This window comes from Euwallacea similis, chromosome 5, assembly GCF_039881205.1.
Source record: "Euwallacea similis isolate ESF13 chromosome 5, ESF131.1, whole genome shotgun sequence".
NCBI lineage: Eukaryota > Metazoa > Arthropoda > Insecta > Coleoptera > Curculionidae > Euwallacea > Euwallacea similis.
The window spans coordinates 3,010,921-3,037,050 of NC_089613.1; the positions used below are offsets into that span (position 1 = coordinate 3,010,921).

Here is a 26,130-nt window from a genome sequence, read left to right on the forward strand (position 1 = left end):
AAATATAATAAAGAAAAACAATTTTTATTAACTACAATATACATACATATAAAGGCTGTTAATTTGAAAAATTCCTATCTCTATTATCTCGAAACGAGATGGACCTTTAAAAAATCGCCGCAACACGTCAATTTTGTTATTGAGGTGGCCCAAGTTTTACCTAGAATTGACTGTACCTGTTTCAATCCTCTACAACGTAGAGCCGCCCTCTCAAATATCTTAAATGGTAAATGGGATTAAGTGATACATCATTTTAAAGGGTTTTTCATTATCTGTATGTTGGTACCTCATTTATTACATTCGACCGTTGCATTATCAATTTACGCGTCTTTGACAGCTTTGAAAATAAGATTTTTTTAATTGAAACATGTTTTATGATTAGAAAATTGTTGTTATGAACTAATTTATTAACCTATTGATATATTACTTGTCGCGACGATCATCAAAAGAAGATGTGCATTAATCATTAAAGCAAATGTTTATCAATCTAATAAATTTCCTCGATCTTCAATAGAATGCCGTTTCGATACATTTTGATATCATCTTGCATGGAAAATATGTACTTACCTTTGGTATTAGTCGATGTTGATATGTAGGTATTTATAAATCAGTGAAAATATATTTCTACAATTCGTGTGTTATTGTGAGTAATTTTAAAAATGGTATATGCAGTTCAGCAAATAACTGAAATTATTTTTCTTCATGGAAAATAAGGAAGATGCGCAAGAAGAACAGCGGAAATTTTTAATGTTGGAAATTCTAGTTCTAATGTGAATCACACATACATACGTCTTGAGCTTAACACACAGTTGAAACCAGAAGCATAAAAAAGTTGAATATTAATTCTTGAAAAAAGTTTTGAAAATTTTCGAAACAGAGCTTTGAATTAATTTCGACTTGAAACAGAAGCAAACACAATTAGAACCTGAAACACAAAAAACATTTTAAACCTTCGCGACAGCTCAAGTTGTAATATTATTTTTCGGCCACGTTCAAAAATGGCTCTAAGTACCTTTCAGAAGATTGAAAATTGCAAATAACTTCGACTTTCAGTGACAATTCTAATTACGTCGTTTTCATTCACCTGATAAAACTTAACCACAAGAAATAATAATCAAAACTCACCCTTAAGCACTAAAAGCGTGAACCATACTTACGTCAGCAACACCCACTTTCACTCACAAAATGGCAATTATACGCCACCTACTTTCGCTCACTAAGTCATAGATACAAATGACGTACCTTATGAGTCTTTAGAACAAAAGAAAACCCGAATATCCCAATTATTAGTGCAGCGCGCATTACGACTATCTTGTTCATCGCCGTTGCTAACATTCGAGTGAATCATTTACAAAGTGATATCGGTACGAAAATACACAAAAAATTTTCAACCTGCCTTTTGTAAAGGTACAATAGCTGATCGGTCTGAAAAACGATATTCGATAGGAAATAACATGCGATGTTTCCAGATTTAGTAAAATAGGAGAAAAGTTGCCAATTCAAGGCGGTAGTTTCATTATGCAAACATACCTTAACAGAATAAAAAATACATTTCCTATTGCAAAGAAAACTTGATCGAAGAAGAAGTCAGAGGCTTTTAGAGAATAATACTAATTTAGAATTTTATACGTCGTGTTCATAAGCGTCGTGTCGCGATACTGCAGGGACAAAGTCGTGTCCACCAAATTGTCCGGAATTCGTAATTTTTATTAATAATACATGTGAATAATATATTCGTCACTTTAAAGAAATCTTGGAAAAGGTTGGACTTGTTTCCGGAAGATTCAAAATTGATAAATTACTTCGGTTCAAGCCAGAGACATACACAATTGATGCTTGAAACACAAGAACGTTCAATTTCGTTTCCTAAATTACAATTAAAAGTCTTCATTTCGAGCTAAATCGATGATTAGTTTGTTCTATTTTTCGAATATCTTGTTTATTGTGCTACTACTCAGCTAAATCATCTAAGAATCCATATTGGTACGAGTCATAGGACCAATAGCAACAACGATATAATGGCCTCCAAACATTCAAATAACTTTATACCCTTTTTTGCGAGTGTACGGTTCGTCGGTCTAACCATGGAAACGATACGTAACGATACGAAATAATATACGGCATGTCTACGCTTGAAGAAGGACATATAAACAGTGACAAAAACAACTTAGAAAGACTAACACAGAAAATAAAATTAAGCGAGGTTCAATTAGATACAATGATCAAACACCTATCACTTACCGTAAATAAACTTTCTGGAATTAAAATCCGTTTAGCATCTTGTCAACAAAAACTGTCATGCCTCAGTCATTAAAAAGAAAGATTTCGGTTACTATTTATTTTTGACACAGCACGCACTGCACTGACCGTTCTCACGTCCGCCTATGATTTTTTCTTTTCCATTACCGAAATTTTTAATTCGATTCGATTTGAGTTTCTTCTGTGCATGCTGCTCAGCGATCGTGCGCCTTCGGAGTATCCGAACACAAACGAGACGATATTCCCGGAAATGCCAAAGAAACTTGCATTTTAAAAGTGCGATTTTTACCCGTTTTCAACCGAGCACAGTCCTGTACGAACACTCATTATATTCCTATTTAATTAACCTTCAGGTTCGCATAAATTTTCTCTAACTTTTTACACATTTTCAATTGAAATTTGATCATTTTCGCGAGCGACATGAGAGGAAACGCGACGACGCCGTAAACACTGACAGCGGAGGAGTTATTCTTTTGTTTTCAAAACCTTCTTGTTCTTAAAACCGAGCACAATCCAATCAAGATAATATTAAAATTTATCGAAACGACATTCCATTGAGAACTGTGGAAATTTATTAGATTTATAAATATTTGTTTCAGTGATAAATGCATCTTTTCTTTTGATGTTAAATTGATTTATTACAACAATTTCCTAATCATAAGACATGTTTGAATAAAAGAATCTTAGTTTCAGTGCTATCAAAAACGCCTAACTTGATAACGCAACCGTCAAATGTTACAAATGAGGCACCAAAATGTAGAGACTGAAAAGTCCTTTAAAATGATGTATCACTTAACCCCCTTTACCATTTAAGATATTTGAGAGAATGGTGCTGCAAAGTAAAGGGTCAAAAGAAACACAATGAATTCTACATAAAAATAATTGTTTCCCTTCGATAACAAAATCGACGTTTTCTAGCGATTAAAAAAAAATCTATCCCATTTCGATATAATAGGGGTGGAAAGTTTTCAAATTGACGCCCTGTATATTCTAGAAAACTACTTCACGAAACAAATGTATGAACATAAAAATAACGACATGATTAAGGATTAAAATTAAGGAGGTAATTATAGGCAAGTCTCTCCTACATAAGGTTAAATTGGTATTTTGGCTTAAAGTGGTCTGTTCTGCAAACTAGTCCTGTTACAACAATTCCGAGCATCCTGTAGTATGGCGAAAGCCTTTACCTAATCCAATTTGTAACATCTCTTGATGTAAGCGCATGTTCTTCGTTACAGAATGGTCAAGGCGAGAACACCGAGAAATGATTATATATATTTACTTTATTTGCATATAGAGTGTTTAATTCTTTAATAATTATTATAGCTATACAGTGTGCCAGTTTTTTAAGCTCAAGCATGGGTATCTCAATTATTAGAAGAGATACGAGGTCGGATAAATTAGGGCAAATTTAATGCTAATGTAGAATTTGCTTTACGATTGAAAAAATTCCGAATACTTCCGGAGTAAAACACGAATGTTCCGAATTTCTTTTGCTAAAATGTTATAAGAATTATTTATTGTAGAAAGTTGAATTTCTGACAATGATAGACACTTTTTTATAAAGAGTCTAAATACGACAAAAATTAAAACTATAAAAGTTATCTATTTTTCCTATTGAATTTGTAAGTTTCCTTAATTGGCAGTTTGTAGCAAGTCAAACTACATACATATGTAGGTATTTGAAATTTACTTCTTAGAACATAATTCTGCAGAAGCAAGGATCATCTAGCTTTTCAATTACGGTTTAAATAATACAGTTCTAGTGTGGAGCTCACAAGGAAAAAATATTATTTTCTCCTGTAACATTGCCATCGAACATTTTTTTTATCAAATTCTCCTTAAAAAGGGTCTTAACAATATCACCTTTCTACAATGAGGAGTTCTTATACGAGTAATATTTAAGGGAAACGAAATTTCAAGCATTTGATTTCCTAGAAATTGCAGATCCTTAAAGCGTTATGTTTCATAGAATTTACTTAGAACTTTCCCTAGAACATCTGCATTTAATTTAAGTTTTTCAAAATGTTTAAAATGGAAAACCATGAATATTAATTACTGCAATGCCATTTAAAAAAAATCCAAATGAATGTTTCGTTTGCGTGACATTTTTCTTCATTTACAATTTTATAATATTTCCTTTTTCCTTATAATTTAAAATTTCTTAAGAATTTCTAAATATGCTCCACAGCTGTATTTAACTTTTCGCGACAGCTCTAATGCGAAAAGAGAAACTGAACTTTGTCTCTATTATTGCGCCTCCCTGTAAGTACCCTAATGCAAGGATATTTCATGGATGTGTAATTTTATTTCTTTTCATTTTCATCATCATATTTACTCATTTCATCATTCAAAGATATAATCATTAGAGACAGAAAGCAATTTTTGGAACAAATTTGAATCCCAAAAATGGACTGCATTATTAAGTTTTTGTGCGTAATATGCGTATTGGGGTCATTGAAAAAAACTAATGGTCCGGATTTTGAAGATTAAACCCACAAATGGTTAATCTCCGAACCAGCTGAAAGTTAATTTATGTGATTTATCATTAAACTTGGTTTTTATTGCTTTTAAAATTTGGGCTTTCATATAGTTAATTTATTTCGTTCGTGCCCGTTATTTAACGAATTTTGAAGCAAAAATTAACATATTGATATGTAATAAGAAAAGAAATGGCAATCTCATTTCAGTGTTGTGGTGGAACTAATGCATTATGAATTAGACATCAAAAGCCTACATTTACCGACCATCCGACGGTTAGCAACAAGAACCTGCTAAAAATCGAAAGTAAAGGTTAATCGAAATAGATGCATAAGTCAATAACCGGGATGATTTGTGAACGTTAATAATGTAATGCCAATGAATCAAATGAAGAGAAATACCGCTATAGGAAGAAGTAATCAGAACCAATAAATATTTGGCAATTTTTTCTGGTTATATAACAGTTCATTGCCCCTGTAGGTCAGTGAGGATCAACGGCCGGATACCAAAACCGTATAGATGAAGGAGGTCAGCTTTTCGTATGACATGGCAAAGTCACTCCTTCATATCATTCCATATCATTTTGAGAAAAGAATATCTCTGAGAAACAAAATTTAATTAATTAAAAAAGATTTGTTTCTATTAGAAAATTGTATAATGTCAATCAAAATTTACTATCAAAATTAAAAATTAACTCTGCGCCCTTGGTGCCTTTGATTGCTCTTTGAATTTCAACTATTAAGTTCGCTATAGTACAATGCAGTATGTTTTTGAACTCTGAATTGTACATGGTACCTTTACTTTAAATCAAGTACAAGGTACACATAATAAGGTATTTCCCGAAAGGTTGTTGACTTTACCGGTGCAAGATTGTTGCTAATTTCTGTCTCATTTCAATTTATAATTTTTCAAAAATGAAGAGAATTGCATGTTAGATACATAGGCACGGGAAAATCCAAGCCTAGTTGACGTCAGTAAGTCTACATTTGCCTAATGCATATTTGCAAATTGATGCATATACTTAAGACAAGCGCAACAATTGGCATTTGAGTGTAATGCTTTTGTTATGTCTACTTAGACCTTTTGGCGAAAATCGTTTGCATATATGTAACTCTTCTTGAAGTATTTATGTTCTTCAGCAATACCTATAGGAGTTGAAAAAACCTAAACATAAATGCTCATGAAAGAGTAGCAATAATCTGTATGTACGAGTAACTCAAACAATAAAGTGGCAACGTGGCAATAGACATTTGTTTTTATTCAAATGTCCGTCCCATAAGATTTCTTCACGAAATACGTCAATGACATTGTCATTTATCTTTAAGCAATGTTGTCATATCCTGCATAATTTCTGAAAATTGAGAATTATAATCTATAATGCAGATAAAGTTGGTTTATTTAACTCTCTCTGATAGTTTTATAGGAACTTTGATGCATGAAATTAAAATTACTTCTGACTGTTTACACCACGAGAAGTGTCAGCAAATTTTTAAGTATATATTTTGTAGGTACCTCGTACTGCAACCAATGACTTTTCACAGAATACACCTCCAGGACATCACTTCATACGTTCTTAAGGTTTATAAATCAAATATTTACGTTTTGAAAAAACGCAATATATCAATGAAGTCGATTTATGTCAGCTGAGAGGAAAATAGTAACATTAGTAAGGGAAAAATCGATGGGATGATTGATGAGGAACTGAAGATGTGAACGAAACGTTTTGAATAAAGATATTCCCCAACCAATAAATTTCTCATAAAAGTTGCAAATGAAGATGATTTCTGCCCATATGATTTTAGGAAATCGCTGTTTTCATATCTAGAATTTTGTTAATGTTTCAATTAAGAATACTTAAATAAAAAATAATATTTATTAAGACTCGAACCAAGAATTCCATATTAGCTGTAAAATCGTTAATTTTGTAATACTTCCTTAGGAATGCGACTTTTTCCTTCTTTTCTCTTACTATGAAGGTATACATTGCGCCCTATTTTGACATGTTTCCTCTTCCCACCTCCTTCAAATTTACAGTTTCAGTTAACTGTCAATAGTTCTACCCTATAATATCTGCCAGCGTTTTTCTTGTTTTAACTGAGAGTTCTACTTAATCTAACACGAGATATCTAAGTGTTACAAAGATCTGAATCAGTACCATGACCAAAACCATGCTGCTGTAAGCCTTATTAAAAGTCAAAACGTTGTGTATCTCGAGTGCTTCAGGTGCGTTTCAAATTGATTGTGGCCTAGAATGGATCATGTATGCCAAAAGTTTACCAAAATGAATTTCGGTTGGTAGCAGGCACTGGTACGATTTTGGTCACTGGGCGTGCACGCAACTGAGTACGCATAGCGGTTTGGGTATTGGTACCCAAAAAATAAATTTGTTGAGTATTGTTGGAATGCCATCTAGATTGCATCAATGGTGCTCGCACAATTAACTGAACATGGAACCTGAACTAACACGAACATGGAAGAATGTACTTGTACGTTTTTGGCCTGGAATTGAAGATAATATATAGGTACCAGATTTGCCGTTCATGTTTCAATTAAGGCATTTAGAACTTAGCACCAACAAGTTCTTCTGGAAGAAAAGTGGAAGAGAGATTCATATGTGAAATGAAGCTTTATTTCCTAATGTATGTTAGTTTATTGGATGTTGGTTTCTCAATACATTCTAAGAATTGAGACACTAAATGGCAAAGAAATTTATGTTTTCATTACCATCTTTTTGCAATAAAATATTTCTACTCGTCGCTTGGTAGGTATTTTAGGTTCGAGACCAGCCAATTTCTCGATTCTAGCACTGGTTTTTCTATATTCAAATGTGATCTACAGTAACGGTTAAATGAACAAACCTTCAGAGAATTTTATAAGAAACTTACATTTAAAAAATGTTTTAACTTTTATCGTATTTCCGAAAAATGGAAAGATTCTACGACAAATGAGAATACTAAATTTTCAACGTTGCTCAATGGTTCTTATACCAAGTCGAAAATGATTTTAATAATAATGTATTATTAGGCTGCTTTGTGCTTAGAATGCGATATCGTACCAAGAAATAATGTCATTACTTGCTTCAGAGTTATGCATGATAAATTTCTAAAGCCTTATGGAGGGCATCTAATTTGTTTTTTGAAAATTATTTAAAAAATGTTTCCACTTAAGAACTCTATTTTGCATCCTCAAAATATGGTACTAATAATAGGGCCAACAAGCATTACATCGCCGAAAAGGGCTCTTCAAGTCTTTTCCGAAAATGCGAAAAAGCTGATATAGCGAACATGAGAATTTACGAATTTTCTGTGTATAATTCGGAAATTAGTGCCGATAGATTTTATATGGTCGCATTTTTTGCCAGAAAGTGTCCTAATAAGCTTCCACTTTCAAAATTAGTTTCTCTTTGGTTTAAAAAATATGGAGCAAAATTTAAAATGAAATATTCTCATTTCTCGAAAAATTTACGTATTTTTCGAGAAAACGGTAAAAGATAAAGCAATTTTTATGTTAATTTCTCATAAAGTTCTCTAAAGCTTTCAACACGATCCCAATAAGTGCATTACTGATTTGGGCCGCACTGTATGCACTTTTGATGAGCACCTGGCATAAACTTTTGCCGCAATGGTTCTTAATTGAATTTCCAAGAAAAAATCGAAAATCTCTGCGAACTTTGTTTGTTTATGTAATAATTCCAAACAAAACATTAAAGAATGTATGTCAGTGCATGTGAATACGGTTCGTTGAACTTTGCCAGCGAATAAACCGAAATGCCAAAATATACGGTTGAACAACTTTCCAAAATTAAAATGGCGCTAATTTATGCTTATCGGTTTGGGTGACTTGGAAAAAGAAGGGTAATTATTTTTTATGGCCAATTTATTGTTTATTAAATACATCTTAAACAGTTACATGTATGTAAGTGTTAATTTAAACGGCGAGAGCCGAATACGCTGGGTATTGGGAAAACTTGTTGCAGAAACGAGTATGTGGGCACCTGTTCCTTGGTCAAATATAAGCAATCTTGTCAATATTTGAATTGTACCGTTTTCAAATTTCAGTATTAACGTGGACGTACTCATTTGTGGGCCGTAAAAGAAAAACGGCGATTTTTGATTTGCAACAAACCGAAAACCATCAGAATTAGTACGATGAACATATTGTCGTCAATCACCTTCATCAATGATTTCTGTGTTAACTGGTCAATCCTGCTTAACTTAGTTTGACATTTGAGCCCTCAAGGCCTGAATGAATCAGGATTATGTAAAAGTGTAATTATCGTGCTTGTGCATCAGTTTAGGAAAAAGAAATACTTCATAAGAGAAACAAAAATGATTGCAGTGCAAACTGCTTCTCTCTTGCCTTCAAATGAAATTTCATCCATCAATATGTTCCATTAGAATGAATGCTTCGGCAATTATCTTGGCCTTGCCTTTGGCTACTTTTAGAAATTTATTTGATTATATCCTCCCTCCATTAAATTCGGAACTTGATTATTCACATTTTAAGCCAATTTACCAATTCGTGTGTTTGCCATGTCGACGAAACGCGTGTGCTGAAATTATCATCTGCTGAAAAGGTGTGTCCCCATCAGTCTGCTGAAAGTGAGGGGCACCGAACCTTCTACTACGAATACAGTTGTGTTTACGTCGGGTACTGTTAAAGAAGGTCAGTGGCCTATAGCCTTGGCTATGACTTTCCCATTCAAATTCCTCGTTGCTAGGTGAGGATGAGCTTAGGCGAAAAAGTGCGATTAGATTGATACGTTCCCTCACTAGGTCAAACAACATATAACAAGCAACACACTCTTCAAGTATTTGGATGAATATTTCTTCCCTTAAATCTACACTACTTGCCAGCTCAACCAAATCTCCTGAAAAATGTTTGAACCTAGTTTAGGTTACGTCAGCTCTATACGACACAGCTTCACACCGGAAAAGTGCGATTAGATTGATGGCATCCCTCACTAGGTCAAACAACATATAATACACAACACATTCCTTCACTATTCGGATGAAGATTTCTTCCCTTAAATCTATGCTACTTGTAAGTTTAACCATATCTCCTGAAAACGGTTTGAACCAAATTTAAGGTACCTTAGCTATACGCGACACAGCTTCGTACAGCAAAAGTGTGATTAGATTAATGGGATCCTTTACTAGGTCAAATAACATATAATACATAATACATTTTTCAATTATTTGGATGAAGATTTCTTCCCTTAAATTTATGCTACTTGCATGTTGGATCATATGTGGTGAAGAAGGTTTGAACCAAGTTCAGATTGCGTTAACTATACACAACACAGTTTCGTACGTGCAACAAAGGTATTACAAAAGGAAGATGTTAAAACAAACTAGGTAATAACAGTTTAATAAGCCTCGTTGGTTCCACTCTGGTAAGTTTAAGGACCATTTTTTGGCAGGGTTCTGCGGTTGATAAATGCACCGTTTTAAAGAAATTCCGAATCGCTGATTCACGAAGAAAGCCGGCAAAAAACCAAATAACAGCAATTGGTTATAAAGTAAAGTAATACGAATTGAGTTGGTTTTTAGGGGAGAAAAATAAGTTCTGTCACGATGGACACGAGATGAGGAATGAAATGTTGAAGCCAGTGATGAGGTTTACAAGAACTTAAAAATTCGATCTGAAAGTTCATCCATTCTCTGTAGCATAAGTCAGGGTAAGTTTACATATGATAGCTTGGGATACTATTGAAGATCAAGATCTCAGAGTGTTTCAATAAACTGAAAATGTTGAGGAACTTTGCCGTCTAATAATAAGGGAGAGGAAACAGTTTTCTAAACGACTGAAGATGAAGAATAATGTCAGGTTTGAACGGCACGTCTGCTGGAAAGCGTTAAATCCAAACTCGATGATGAAGTATAACAAGGTTGTAAGGATGAATAGCTCACATACTCTGGACTTAATTTTATGGGAAACTTGAACACATAGCTGTTTGCAAATTCTTAGCACAACTCCTTTCTGTCCTTTGGAAATGGGACTTCTAGATAAGCCTCTGATTTTTGATGAGCAGAAAATTTTTTAAAAAGTTTCGTAAGTTATCCTTGGGAGCCTTATCAGAGAGAAGATTCACTCTAACCACTGTTAGTGAATTTTTAAAATTTGAAAGTTTTATGCAAGTACCAATTCTGTTGTTCTACACCTCTGGTTTCTGATAGTCAGACCTAAGAATTATAGGTTTTCTATATTGTATTTATAATTGTTAATTTGCAACGACGTATCGTAATTCTATAATTTATGTAATTTTTTTTATTCGGAGGAGAATAAGCCATGCAAATTTCACAGACATTGGCATCCGTTTTAAAACTATAAACTTATGCGGTAACACACTCTCAAATACACTATGTCTTATACTGATTCATAACAATAAAGTAACTCATGATAATAAAATGCGATTTACTTGCAGGCGCTTCTGCTAGGAAACTACAAAGATTTAATAATTATTTGTCCAATGTAGACATTTTTTTTTGAGTTTGAGAAAGTGGGAGTCGCACTTATAGTCGAAAATAAATCTCAATTTAACTGTAAGTGTAATAATTTACGTCTCTGGTTTTTGGTAGAGGGACTTCAGAATTACAGTTGCGTCCCGCGTTTCCATGTTATATGGAAGAATGTTCGAAAATTTAATGTTTTATACATTTTAAGACTATTCTGCTTTTTTCTACGCCTTTGGTTTTCGACAGTCATGCAAGAGAATTGCGCGTTTCTGATGCAGATCTTGCAATCTTAAAATGTGTGAAGATAAATTGTAAATATGTTCTAGACGTTTGAGGTACCAACAACTCCCACTTGTGTATGAGGCGTTATTCTAAAAAGCAATAAAAGCGAAAAAGATATCTGATGTTCCTAATAGAAGGTAACAGTTACAGGCTCCTAAGTAGTAGTTGCAGGGGGAAAAATGATTGAAATTTGTAATTTTCTAGATTTTACTTTAATTTGTTGGAAATTACACACTTTTCACTCCTGATTTTGACGACAACAGATGCGAATTGAAGATTTCCAATGTCGGTCTTCAAACTTTCATCTTATCAATATTCGTCTGCGCGCCATGGCTCTATGCAATAGTAAATAATTTTCATCATAATCTATACTCTGGGTTTTTCAAGATCTATAAGCGTACCCTGTTTATAAGCAGGACTGAGGTCTTTTTACATATTACACATGTAAATACTGTATGATTTTTATAGCTTTGCACCTGCATTTTACCGCTTTGTCAGTCCAGCCGAGCGGCTTTTCCATAAACCAGTAAATTTTAATTTTAAGTGATATAAATTACCACTAATACTATATGCATTAAGCTTTATGTAACAATTTCTTGAAAAACTGTTATTAGCGCGGCAATTTGCTTAAAAAGAAGTATGTTTACAGTTTACTTTGGTAACAGTAAATTATCTGTATTTCCTTAATACCGTGTGTTTAAAAAGATTTTCGGTCAAGTAGGCTTATGAATTATTTGACACCAAGCCGGTATGTATCTGATATGTTCTTCTACATAATCTCGAACGTGACTAAACTAAGCCTCACTTAAATACCACTCGGCTTACCTTTATTATCAGTTGATTTTATTAGAAATAGCCCTTTTCATGACTTAAACTTTAAATCAATTGCAATACCTTTTTTCTTGTTTTTTTTTGTTTGTCTCTTTTGATAATCCGAGGGCTGCAGTTTCTTGAAAGGCTCTTACCATGTATGGATACAATCCTAGATTTTTTTAAAAGAATTAAACGACAAGTGCTAGGCGATACATCACTTGAGAAAGTGTTCTTAAAGATGTGCTGAGATTGTCGTCCCATGCTCGCCTTACATTTTCAACAAGTTTTGAGATTCATTGAGCTGGTCTGCCACTTCCCGATTTCCTTTGAACACTGCCAGTTTCACGAAACAATTTCACAACATAATTCAAAACGTCGCAAAGTTGCCATGCCAGCACTGCAATGTGGAGAATTTTTTCACAAAACTCTTGAAGACAGGGTTGAACTTCAAAGGCCCATTCTCAGTTTATGAAATGTTCATTCTGAAAATTAAACTCAACCATAAAGACTTTCTGTCCGAATGTAAACACCATTTTTAGCACTCAGGAAACTTTAACTAACCAACACACACGTTCATGAAGTTTTGAAAAATACTATTTTTAATAAAATCTAATTAACAATAAAGACAAATAGAGTCGTATTTAAGTGAGATTAAATTTATTTGTTTATGTATGATATTACGTAGTTGAACATATCAAAGACATATGGGCTCGATGTCAAATAGTTCTACGGCCAATTTGACTGCAAATGTTTTAAAACGCACGGTATCAGTAAATAAGAACGAATCGATAAGGCGCTTAAATTCTATTCTGGAGAGAGATATCAGCAACATACTTATAAATGGTATCACTAAGTTAATATTCCAGCGTTTTGTTAATTTTTAAGAATTTGTCACACCGAGAAAAAAGTTTTCTCGTTACGGTTCTGATAGGTATTTTTTTCACTAAATATCAAATACTTGACTTGCAAAACTCCCATTTCCCACCACTCTCCAACTACCCCGCATCATATAGCCATCTTTATCTAATCAATATGATAAAAAAGCTTCAATGCTAGGCAGCAGATGACACTGGTTTTAAGTTATCGTTGAACACGAATGGTGTTGGCAAATAAGAGTTTAAATACAAAGAGGTTTTCTTTAATCTTTAGGGTTTGAATAAAATTGGTATTTATTTTAATTTTTATTACATACTTACTTTCGGTTGCTTCGGCTAATACGTTTTCTGCTTACTAATAACCCTACGAATACACTTTCAATACCAGGAGAAATTCAAATGGAAAAAAGGAGAAATGTTACAGAGAAAAGATCTGGAACCACTGAAATTTGAGTAGAAATGATCAAAGAACTTTCTTCGGATATAGACGCGGAGAAACACGCATCAAATAGATGAGTAATGTTATCCTATTTCAATACGTCGATTCCGAAAAGTCAGTTCGATTATCGCAATTATTTGCTTAAAATAAGTCGATCCTATTAGTAAATTTTTAATTTTTCTATCAATTTATTAAGATTTTGAGATAACGCTAAAAGCTTTTTCTCCTTTATGCACTGTTGATATCTAAAAGACAACGACACTCGATTAGGACAAAACCCCCCTTATAGACTTCAAGTTTTGCAGTATTCTTACTTCATAATAAGCCAGGAATTCATTGCAAAATCAAAGTGAATCTTATCTTAGTACCCGTGGTACTATTTTGATGGAAGAGACTCGAGGATTTTATTCAACTAAACATCCTCACCAACGATTCCATGCCCTGAGGAAGATTTACAGACGATTCAATGGACGAGTGATGTATTCCGCGTCATGATATTCTTTTTATCTTCTTTTTCCTCAAATTCGCCATATTTATTAGTTGATGGAAAACATACATTTGCAAAAATGTCACTCTACCACATTATTTAAAGGCATATAATCGCGTATTTGAACTAATTTGAACATAGCAGATATGAGCAGAGGCGGCTGGTATATAGGGCCCTCGTATAAAGGGTAGAATCGGTTTTGCTTTGAATGAAAACACAAGAGATGAGATCGTCTTGGACTATTTGGTGGTCAAAAGTGCTGGGATACTGGAAGTTCTTTCAGCACGATTGCACCAATATTCAAATTACCTTCCTTCGGTGAGTATGTAATCGACGCAGGAGGAAAAGCAGGCTCGTGTTGTGCCAATACCATAAAATAAACGAGTGATCAGATAAGGACACGGAAATAAAAAATTCAAATCGAGTTCGCAGGTTCGCAACGAACAAGACTACCGGCTGCCAGAATGTGGTACCTACCAGATTGTAAACCTCAAGATAACAATAAATCAGCTGTGGCGCTTTCTACCCGGACCTTTCTACAACCAGTACCATCTGATTCGGGAGCCTAATTTTAATCGGGCGTATCGAGTGCCAGTAGCTGAAAAGGTCGTTGAACCTGGGCGACAACTTGGGGTTATTCACCTACTGAAAGTTTTTAAGCCGGGCTTACTAAGAGCGGTGGTACCTTCGCTGTTCTTATTGACCCACTGGTCGACTACAGTTCTCTGGGCAACCGGAGTGTAGCGGAATTGACCCTATTTCTTCAGCAGAATAGCCCGGTGTCATTGTGGGCTCAATATGCGTGTAATTAAACTTTGGTTTTTGGAAAAAAACCATTCATTATACAGGGCGATGCAAAATGTTGTCCAGAGAATTCCTGGGGGAAATTCTGTATTCATAAATATGGAAAACAACAAGGGGTGCTAAAGATTGAAAGTGGTGCACAATATTCTTCTCTATAGCTTCTAGAGTTTATAAGAAATTTATTGAAATTTTAGGTGAATAATATTTCTGCATTTATGGGGCGATAGTTGCCTTTGGCTCAAGCTCCCATTATTTCTTCGAACCTTTTATCCTTCAAACCAACTTTAAACTTTTAGACTTTCACTTCTAACTAAGATATCACATCGATTATATCCTTAAGAGTAATTCTCACCCCAAAATTGAATTAAATATTTAGCAGTGGTTAATGTAGCCAAAATATTTCTTCAATCATTGAGGCTGTGGGTTAATAAACAGGAAGAAGAGTTAGGATTCTGCTCTTAAAGAACGCGGGTCTAGAATGATGTCTTAGTTTAGCCCTACATACACAGGGCAGCTGACTATTTCCTCTTGGGGTTCCAAAAGGAAGTGCCGTATCTGAGATGACTCTCAATCCATGCAGAATAAGCCCTCCTCGAGATGTTGTAGTGAAGCTGATAACTGATCACTCTACACTCTAAAGTCAGACTGTACAAGTAAGGCTTAAGTTATGCCTGCTCGCTTGAGTTCTCTCATAAGAATCAATTGATGCTATAAATGAAGATAATTTGACATCAATTTGATTCCATCTGGGAAGGCTCAAGTGAGCTAAAGCTTAAGTTGGGCATAGATTGTACCATTGGACTAAAGTGTAAAACAATCATAAAGGTCAACCATAAAGGTCAACTTCCGATTTGGCTCTTGTATGAAATACGGGTCAAACTTTAAACTACTATCTACCTATAGGTCAATTTATTGAACTGAACATTATTTTGCATTTTCCAGTAATTAATTCTGTTTTATTTCATGATTTGATTAGTTTCGCGTGTAGTCAAACAGGGAAGCACCGTGTTTTTCCGGAACATTGGTAGTACGTTAATGAGTTAATAAGTACTACCATCGTAAAAGGCGGAAAATATTAGGTAGCAGTACTCCGAATATGCATAGTAATAATTACAAATGCGTATTTTTCAGAATAAAAATCAGTTATATGCAAATTATAAATCTGCTGTTGGCTGTGTAAATATAATTGCCGTATTGATAAAAAAAATCTATATTTCTTCAATTACACAGTAAGAAGAGTAATTGAAGGTGTAGATACATATGTGTGTTCACCAAGAACTGAGGATGTACCATCCATGACCAACCAGGACTTGAATATTTAAAATTCTGTTATTTATATAGGATGATTCAAGCTGGTACTAACCTTGGTTCAATTGGGCTACTCTTATAGGGTCTACTTCGGAAATTAATATCAGCAGAAAGTAGCATTGGAGCTATGTTTTGAGACAATTGCTCCACGCGTTCCCGAGATGTTGGCGTTCGAAATTTGAAAAGTAGCAAAAAGTTGGTAGGTGCTGTTTTTCGATTTTTTTAATATACGAGTTCTATATTGATCCTGGATACCTTAAGTAAAGACTTGGAGTAAAAATTAAATATAGTGTAAAATTCGCGCTATTGTATTCAATCAGAAACTTATAAAATGGCTTCTAACAAAAGGCACTACCTGAACTAACATAGCTACGTACTTTTTTGCTTATATTTTAGAACTTTTATATATCACTGAAATAATGAAAGCACTATACGCCCTCCAAAACCAAAGAGAATTCAAAAAAATTATTAAGATTTGCAATTCAAAGCATTTATAATTGTTGTACTTGAAATTCCGAGTAGAAATTATCAATTGTTCCTCATACTCTCAGTTTTGAGTAGTACGGAATCTACGAATATGTAAATTTATTTCTTTTTTTTCCTTTTTCCTAGTTTTAAACCCCTGAAATTTCCTTATTGTTGTATTCCTGACGAGGCCAGGTTTTTTAAAAGTATTTTAACAGTGTTAATCTAATTTTCAGTAATTCAGTGTGGCTGAAAAACCAAAATTTTAAACTTCTATGACGGACTAAGCAAAACAAGAATTGACACCAGCCGGTCCATTTATTTCAATACGTCGATATTTCGTGGTTACTACTAATCGAGTGTATTCTAGGAAACAAATGCTATCGAGCATGAATAATAAACTTGTCATTCACATCTGATAGCATTTGTTGCACTGAAAAGATTAACAGACCTTATTATAAATCAAATATTATATTAATACACGTAAAATTACTGCATTCTTTAAAAAGCTATAGGTGATGGTATCAATATTGAAAAATGGAGAGTCCTCCTCCCTTTTTAACAAGCTTTATGCTTGAATATCTTTCAATGGAAGTGGTATTTTATAAAATTGTAGTGATTTTCAATAATAACTCAATTGCTAACTTGAATTAAAATTTAAATATTAATAGTTTTTGTGTAAAAAAATGTGACATCGTCATTTCCGCATCCGTTCCTATACCAAACATTGAATTTATTGGGATATTAGTAATGAAAAAATAACATAATTTTTATAGAAACCTAAAACACACCTAAAACATATTTTCGTCACATACTAGCACTTAAATGCTTTAAGCGTATAAGCAAAAAATACATGTTGAAGCTGTCCTTTGCCAGTATCCATCGTTCCTACGGTATCTTTTTACCATAGTTTTTTTCGAATTTTGACCTAGTTTAACATCGAAATAGAAGACGTATTACATTGCTGTTGTTACGGCATGTTACCAAGTGCCTAATAACTGTTAACTTGTGCGTATCGTGCATGTGAAATAATTGCCGAAAACTGCCATAACGCATTATAACGCTTTGGCGCGTTATGCCTGTGGTTTGTAAAAAAGCTAAAAAAGAGAAAGCAGAAATTTTTTATCTTGGCTATATTGCACAAAATGTATCTCTGTTATTCAGCATATTCAGTATTATTATAAATTCACGGATTTATGAAGAATAAAATTAAAAAATATCATTGCTGTGTCGTCAAAAAATAGGAAAATACTTACTTTAAAAATTCTTTGATGCTACCATTTTCAGGTAGAATTGGCAGCGCTGCCGTGTGTTGTGTGGCTGGTGAAATTGTCTAGCAAAACAAAACTTATTTTTTTGATGGAAGGTATGAAACAATAACAAAGTTTAAAAAATCAAGTTACAAATGAACAAAATAAATAAATTAAAGAACTACCCAATTTCAGATTCTCACGCTGCAATGTTACCTTTAAAGTGATATATCTCGCAAACGGTTTATCCTGCGACAATTTATTAAGAGCACCTTTTCTATGTAATTTTAGACAAAAAATCATATTCCAATGTCAAATTGTCATAATAGTCAAAGCATATAGGAATATGCCAAGTAAATGCAGCTCTCTCCTGATTCCGCACGCCATTCCGCATTTCTCGGGGGACACCTTCGAAGGGCCGTAGCTCCCTTGGGAGACTTTTACGGGCCCATGTTCATATCAATTTTTCTTCATATTTTCGAATGTAAAATCACTCCTTAAAATATGTCTCCCTATTTCATTTACACCCTTTATTTTATATCTATATTCTTCGCCATTACATATTTGTACGTGTGTATATGTTCACTTGGGTTTCATTATGCACTGGGACCACCCCGATCAATTTTAAAAACTTCCTCCTATTCTTCATTTCTTTTTGACATCGGATAAATTCCGATTCAAGTATTATACTCTGGTAAGACGCGCGTGAATGAATTTCTTCCATATTCTTGATATTTTTTACTTGCAGATTCAATAAGCTTCCAAAAAGTTCATCTTGCAGTGCACTAAACTTAATCAAACACTTCACTCTTTGCCTTTCTTCTGCGTCTCCTAAAGGGCCACTTCTTGGTTTTCTCTGAAGAGCAATCTTCCTTTGTAAGAATTCGCTTGAAGTACTTCACTTAAAACGTTTTACCGAAGCAAATAAATACAATAGCCTTTTCAACCTACTAAATATTTAATTTAACGAAAGTTTCTCTCCTCATTGATATGATTATGTTATGACAAGGTTATTTTCTAAGGAAGAGTTTATTTTAGTAAGTGGACTTGACACCGTTTAAGATCATTTCACTGTAAACCGAACGAGCTCTTTATTAAACTACATGACTGACCTGAATTACTACTGATTAACTTAATTACCTTTTAAGGGAAATGCGCAAAAGGTTTCTATTTTGTTATGATTTGTTTATCGTGGTAGAAAGACTTTCTTCGCTCATGAAAACAAATGTACATGTTAGGGCAAAAAGCGGACGAATATTATAAGATGTAAATTGCCTTTGACACGACTCGGTACAAAGAAATCTATTAAATGACTGTTAATCGATGCAAATTAAGCTGATGACCAACCAAACCACCCATTATTGAACAACAATCCAGCACGACAAACTCTGAAGAGTTTTGTAAAATCATTAACTTTTAATTGGGTTGGGTTAGTACACCCGATTTTTTTCGATAAGTCTCGAAAACTTTGAGTCCCGTGAAGTGGTTGTCCTTAGATTTTCATAAAAAATGAGGCAATTCACCTACCGGTAAATGAACTTATACACTATGGTGCAAGGTGTTCTTCCCAAGATCATTGGGATTTGCCCCATGGTTGCCACCTCAAACAAGTTTTATATTAGGATTATTAAAAGAAATGGTGAAGAAGTCGATGAATAATAATTTTTGAAGACGGCGTTAGTCTAGGGTATTCTCGATGGAAATGCAGTGACTTGCACACTTACCAGCGTTAACAGACCATAAAAATTCTCGGTTTCAGGGCGAGTACTTATGGTAATTTTAACTCTAATAGTACATTGTTTTTGGTAGAGCGGGCTCTATAAAATTATGTATAAACAGTGTTCGTCCTGAGTCTACGCAAATTTTCTGAGATCAAACAACTTTCCAGTATTGCTACGGAAGAAGGGGTGAGATAATACATAGGGTGTCTATAAAAGATTTGTACAAAATTCTATCACAGATTTCTGAGACGAAAACATAACGATTTAACCCAATTTACCTAAGTCTAAAAATGGACGGTTTTCAAAATATAAGTCGTTAAAGATTAGAAAAAAGAAGATAATTAATTATATGATTTGTAATGTTATTATCTAAACAAAATGTCTCATCAGTGGGATTTTAGGGGCGAGAAATCAGAACTCATTAGCATTTTTGATGCACATTGTGGAGGGCGCTGTCAGCGTTAAGTGAACTCTCTTAGAGAAGAGGCATAACTTTTTTATCACCCGGTGAAAAATTTATTTATGACTAAATTTATATTTTTCTACATGTTTTGTAAAAAGAGGTGTCTTGATACAAATCCCCACGGACATTCATTCATGAGATATTTGAAATTTAAAGTTCGCTGTATCTATTGAAAAATAACTTTAAAGCGCTTATTTATTCGCTCAGTATAGCAAAATAAATTTTAAAAAAATATAGTCAAATAAAAACATGAAGATTAAAAAAAAATTATGAGAATGAAAAATTAATTGAATGTTTTTGCTTCAGAAATTCCGTGGTAGAATTTTATACAGTCCTTTTACTGACACCCTACAAAACCTGAAGAATGTGATGAGTGCCAAACCGGAAGCCACACCCTTCTTCTGTTCAAGAAAACTTAATGCCTTCATAAAGCTCAAAATATTGACCCCAGAACGTTCCATATCGCCCCAAGTGGGCTCTTTAAATTAGCAATAATTTCTCTCACAATGGATCCGTGAGAATTATAAGTCCTTGCCAATATAGAAATTTAATAGAATAGTGCCGAAGCCTCATTCCATTCAAAGGTAACGATTATAAACGACAATGTTTCAATTATAAAGTTGCTTCAACTTTAATGTCGTTAATTCTAGGACAAAGAAACGAACGGACATAATGATAGCTTTTAATATCAAAATGGCAATCGACGATAAATAAAATTTTACTATCGCATCCGTGACTATGCTAATGACCACAACAAACATTTCACTGTCAGGGTTCTTTAACACCGCTTATATTTTCACCTAGTGCACTAGATTCGACCCAGAAATATGGGACGGCCATTGGTTTGCCTCCCACACTGTAGAAACGGTCGACAACCTCTCTTTCTTACTTTTACTCGATGGCAATTCTATCACTAAAAATAGACGATACTAATCGATTTGATTCAAGAAGAATAACTTCTTTCGTGGCCGCTGATGGGGATCCTCTCGAGGCTTTATTGACCAGAAATTAATAGGATCTAATGGATTTGTTGTGTCCGTGTAACTGCTAGTTCTTTGCTCGAATTAACAATTGTGAAGTTAATCTTTCTTTCCTCGAACTTACCAACTTACCTCCCCTAGACAGGATCAAAAAATCAAATTTGCTCATATTGGATTCCCGTTTTTGGCCCTTATGCCATGTTTAGATACCGCTTCCCATTTTAAGTATAAACCTAAAATTCCAGATTTCAGAAAAGGTTGTGTAATGCTCTATAGGAAATTTGTGCCTTCTTAACGATCGCACGAAGGGCTGTTAGGTCTATGGAGAAGAATTTATCTAATCTCGGGGAAAGTTCAGTTTAAATATGAAAAATTACCTTCGAACATACAACAAAGATAAATTCTCGAAGAAGAAAGTAATCTGTGAAGTACACCTACAACTATTATTTTTCTTCAAACGTTTTCGTGCAAAGAACCCGTCTACCTCCTAAATAAAGCAAAGTTTCGACCGGAAGTATAACCTTTAGACAACAGAAACGAGGAGTTTTCGAAGAGTATCCAGTATTTTTTGTAATGAGTATTTCTTGAAATCTCCCAGCGGAAATCCTTTCTTTAAGGAGAAAACAACTGATAGTCATATAGATGCAGAAGACCTTAATGTGGAATAGATGTAGAATATGTTCTATATCTATAAGCCAGATAGTTTATTTTTTCTTCATTTTATTGTTAATACCTTACACACAAATAAGGGTTGGTAGGGGTGGGTAATTGCACACTATTCTCAGGTAGAAGTAACTGAGAATAATATTCATCCTTCACTAGGCTGGGTCCAAAACCCTTGTTAACGTTTCGGTGACAAATTTGTCATCGTCTTCAGAACCTAGAACAAATCAGCAGATAAAGTTATATATATCTAAACAAAGATAAAACGCAAAAGGTATTGTCTACTTGTGAGATAAAGTCGTGTATCAACTTGAAGTATAATCTTCAGACAACAAAATTGAACAGTTTTCAAAAACGAAAGTGGTCTATGAAATGTTTTCTTTAACGATCTTTGACACATTGTTACAAAAATCTTTCTGTTAAACACATTATACACACATTATAAATAATTCTAATACATTTATAGCAAAACTTGTCTTTTTCCGAAATTAGGCTGAATTTCAGCCTGAAGAATAACATTCAGACAACAGAAACGCGGAGTTATCATGGAAGAAACTAGTTTATAAAGGGTATGTATGAAAGTATTTAAAATTTAAAAAAATTAAAATGAAAGTGTTATTATAAATATCTGTTTGTAAGAAAAAACAAGTGGTAATACTCGTGGAGATATAAAAAACCCTTCTTACTTGCGACATCAGATAAGGCCGTGTTTATATATGAAAATTAACCCCGTTTTCGAGTGAGAAAATTATGTATGAATGTGTTTTTCGTAGCGATTATTTCTTATTAATTATTATAAACGAGAAGTTTTCAAACTACAAACTAGACTAGAAAATGTTTTTATATTTCTTGAAACGTTGCTTTGAAAATCTTTTCTTTGCAGAACGAGTGGCACTTATATGCATAGATGTAGATGAACTTGTCTCCTTCCGAGATAAAGTTGAGTTTCAACCTGAAGAGTAATCTCTAGAAAACAAAAACGAAAAGTTTTCGAAGAATAAAGCGGTGTATGAAGTATTTTTTTCAACGATAATTTCTTGAAACATTTTTATTTAAAACTGTTTTTCAGGACAAGACAAGCTAACCCACATATGGACGTCGAAAAGTTTGCTTGCTTCCGGGATAAGATCGGATTGCAACTTGAAAAAATAACACTTAGACAACAGAAACGAGGAGTTTTCGCAGAAGAAACTGCTCTATTAAGGGTTTTTATAATGACCATTTCTCGAAACATTTTTTGGGAAATCTCACCCTTAAAGACGCAGTGATACTCGTACAGATGTAGGACAATTTGGCTCGTTTAGTAAGTAGTATTGCATTTCCAGTACTACTTTACTGCACGATTCTTGTGACACTCAACATCTTTCTATGATTAGAGCCGATCCTTAGAATTAGGATTAATCCTTTCATCAGCCTCCCACAACGGAATGTTATTCGAAATAATGCCGGTCATGCATCGTTTTGATGAACGCTTTGGCATTCACATTCCACATCCAAGAATTAATAATTTAGTGATATGTCGGGATGGATGACCTAAGGCCAATGATTCCTCGCTTTTTTTTCGATATTTTTTGTACTTGGTGCAAACAAATACGTTAATGTGTTTTTCTAAGACTGGCACCTTCAGATTGCGGGGTAAATAACTCGTTATCACCAAGGCAAATCACAATTAGTGAGTAATCATCTCGTGCATATCCGTTGGACAGTCCATTGTCCATGACGATGCTGGGCACAAACATATTACTTTTTAACGATCTAACGATTAGATTATCATCCGGATTTCATATTTAAGAAAAATGACGATGGAAAAATACTGGAATAATTCCGAAGCCACTGACATGGGGGTGCATTGATCTCGCCCAAGAAAGAGACAGCTTACCTGCCTGATTACAGGTAGTACTGCTTTGCGGGTCGTCTGCACTGCCGTCGTCCAGTGATTATATGTCAGGACTATTTTCATGATGAAAGTCAAAAAGAATTGCGATGTTGTATTTGTGAACTCTTAATCGATATTAACCCATTAAATGGCATTTGTTACTGCTTAATTCAATTTTGGCTAACGAGTGGGGAAACTCTCAGGAAAAATTCTTCTCGTGCGTATTTTCGATTAAGGGCCAAATTATCGAAGTTCTGATAATGAATCTGAAAATGAGATTTAATTTCAATAATTTGGTGATAAAGCTATATCAAGATTTGGCAACTCTGCGGATTGGTTTATATAGGATATATATTGCACCCAACGATCTAAAAATAGAGAACGTACAAAAGGGTCTTGAACTTTTTACGCCATCTCCCAGTATGGGACATATCATTGAATCTCTAACGGTCGAAGAACCTTGCGAGGGTTCAATACCATAGGAATGCCCGGTGTCGTTGTTCTTCAGACGAAGTACCCTTCGTTCTTTCGCTTATAGGAAGGAAGTCAATATATGAATCACTTTTATGCGTTGTGCTATCGTCAACACAAGGAACATTCCTAGATTGTGATTTATCATTGATGAATCGAAAGTGAACTTTTACAAAATGCTTTTGTAGTAAGTCTACAAAGTGAAACTGAGGACATTTTATGGGTACCTACATAAATAACTGGATAGACGGGATTTATTTAATTAAGTAGAAACACCACTGGTGAATTATTTAAGAGAGAATGATGTTGAGGAACTAGCTGTTCAAGACGAAAATGGTGTCGTAGATACTTCGCATCTCGGCACACAATTTAAGATTAACTTCCCTATAAAAGCATCAATGGAGCTTTTGAGGAAGTATTGGGAGGAATGTGTGTCATCATTAGGGATATCCGATACATCACAAAGAATTAATAGCCTTAAAATGTGGTGATTTTAATTAAGTTTGATGCTCTATTCATTAGTTTTTTCCCACAATTCACGTATTAATCATTAATTAATATCCTGATATTCATGGTATATGATAGGTTTAAACTAGGTTATTTCGCACCTCCATATTGAAGGAAGTTCATCAATGATCAAAGAATGTACGATCAAAAGCTTAGCTTAATAGAGGTAGTAGCTTTAAAGTTTTTAGAAGCTTTTGGGTGGACTTCCAAAAAGTGAGCAGTAAAAACGGTTTTGAACGTTAGGAATTTGGAAAGAAATTTGAAAAATTTATTTTGATCAATCCTAATTCACATGTGTATATAAAGGGTATCGGCATTTTTCAAAGAGTTTTAGACAATGGTTCAAGTGAAGAATATCTGGAAAAGCTTTAAACGTTAGGAGTTTCGGAAAACATTTGATCATTCATCTTGATCATTCCTGTCTTAAATTAAATATCAAGATTTTCAAAAGATTCTAAAAAAATTTCTTTCTTAAAATGCTTAAAAAAGATTTTTATTAAAGGAATATGTAAGGAGGATCCTTGGAATCGTTGGAAACTTCCAACTTGAAAAGAAATTTCCTGAAGAATGTTTATAGTAGATTTTTGCTGAATTTTTAGTGATATCTCAATTGAAATAACTTAAGATAGGCTACAAAATGACTTCCAAAAAAAGAATTTAGGGGTAAATCTGATTGATGTCAGCGATTTGTGCAGTCCAACCTCCCGCATTCAATATAAGGATTATCCTAATTTTCAAAAGATTCTCAAACAGTCATTCTTTATCAAAAAATTTAAATAATTGTGTTGCAAAAAGGCTTCCAAATTAGACTTTTCTGAGGTTTTCGAATCTTCTAACCTGGAATGAAATTTTCTAAAAGAATCAAGATTTTTATATCACTTACATTGAGATTTTTACAAGGTCGTAAGCGTTTTTTCAAAATTTTCCATTACTCCATCTAAGGATCCAAAAAGACAGTCAAACATAATTTTCAATCTTAGACCGAGTTACTGAAACCATGGCTTAAAGTCGGTTTTGCTGACTTGGACCTTCCTAGATCGCGAAAACACAAAAGGAATTTGTTTATGTCAGCAATGCATTTCGCATGAATGTAAAAATGTACGAGGATTTAGATGAATCAAGCTTAACCTATGCGTCAACAACTTAGATAACTAATCGGAGGGTATTATTACATAATACATGAATTCTATGAAGAATTTCTTAACAAATTATTAGTATTACAAGTAAGTAATAAAAAATATAAGAAACAAACAATTAAAAAAAAAAACAATAAAAAAGACTCTTCATGTTTCCGCCCGGGATCGAACCGGGGACCTTGTGCGTGTGAAGCACACGTGATAACCACTACACTACGGAAACTCTTCTCATAGAAATTATTCAGTACATCACTATTGCCAAGAAAATTCTGCCCTTTTTTCTGATTATCTTTGTTTAGTTAAAGTATCTAACTAGGTATCAAACAGCGATAAAAGATTTTCGGTTATAGTAATCAGGTTGGTGCGTGCCTGTTGATAACTCACCTTTTATC

The 26,130-nt window shown here is 33.9% G+C and overlaps 1 non-coding gene across 1 annotated transcript; it reads right to left on the minus strand.

Moving 5' to 3' along the window:
- Positions 1-25,888: 25,888 nt before the first annotated feature.
- TRNAV-CAC (transfer RNA valine (anticodon CAC)) lies at positions 25,889-25,961 on the minus strand. Its single transcript has one exon. It is a non-coding gene; the product is annotated as a tRNA-Val (tRNA).
- Between the last annotated feature and the right edge of the window lie 169 nt (positions 25,962-26,130).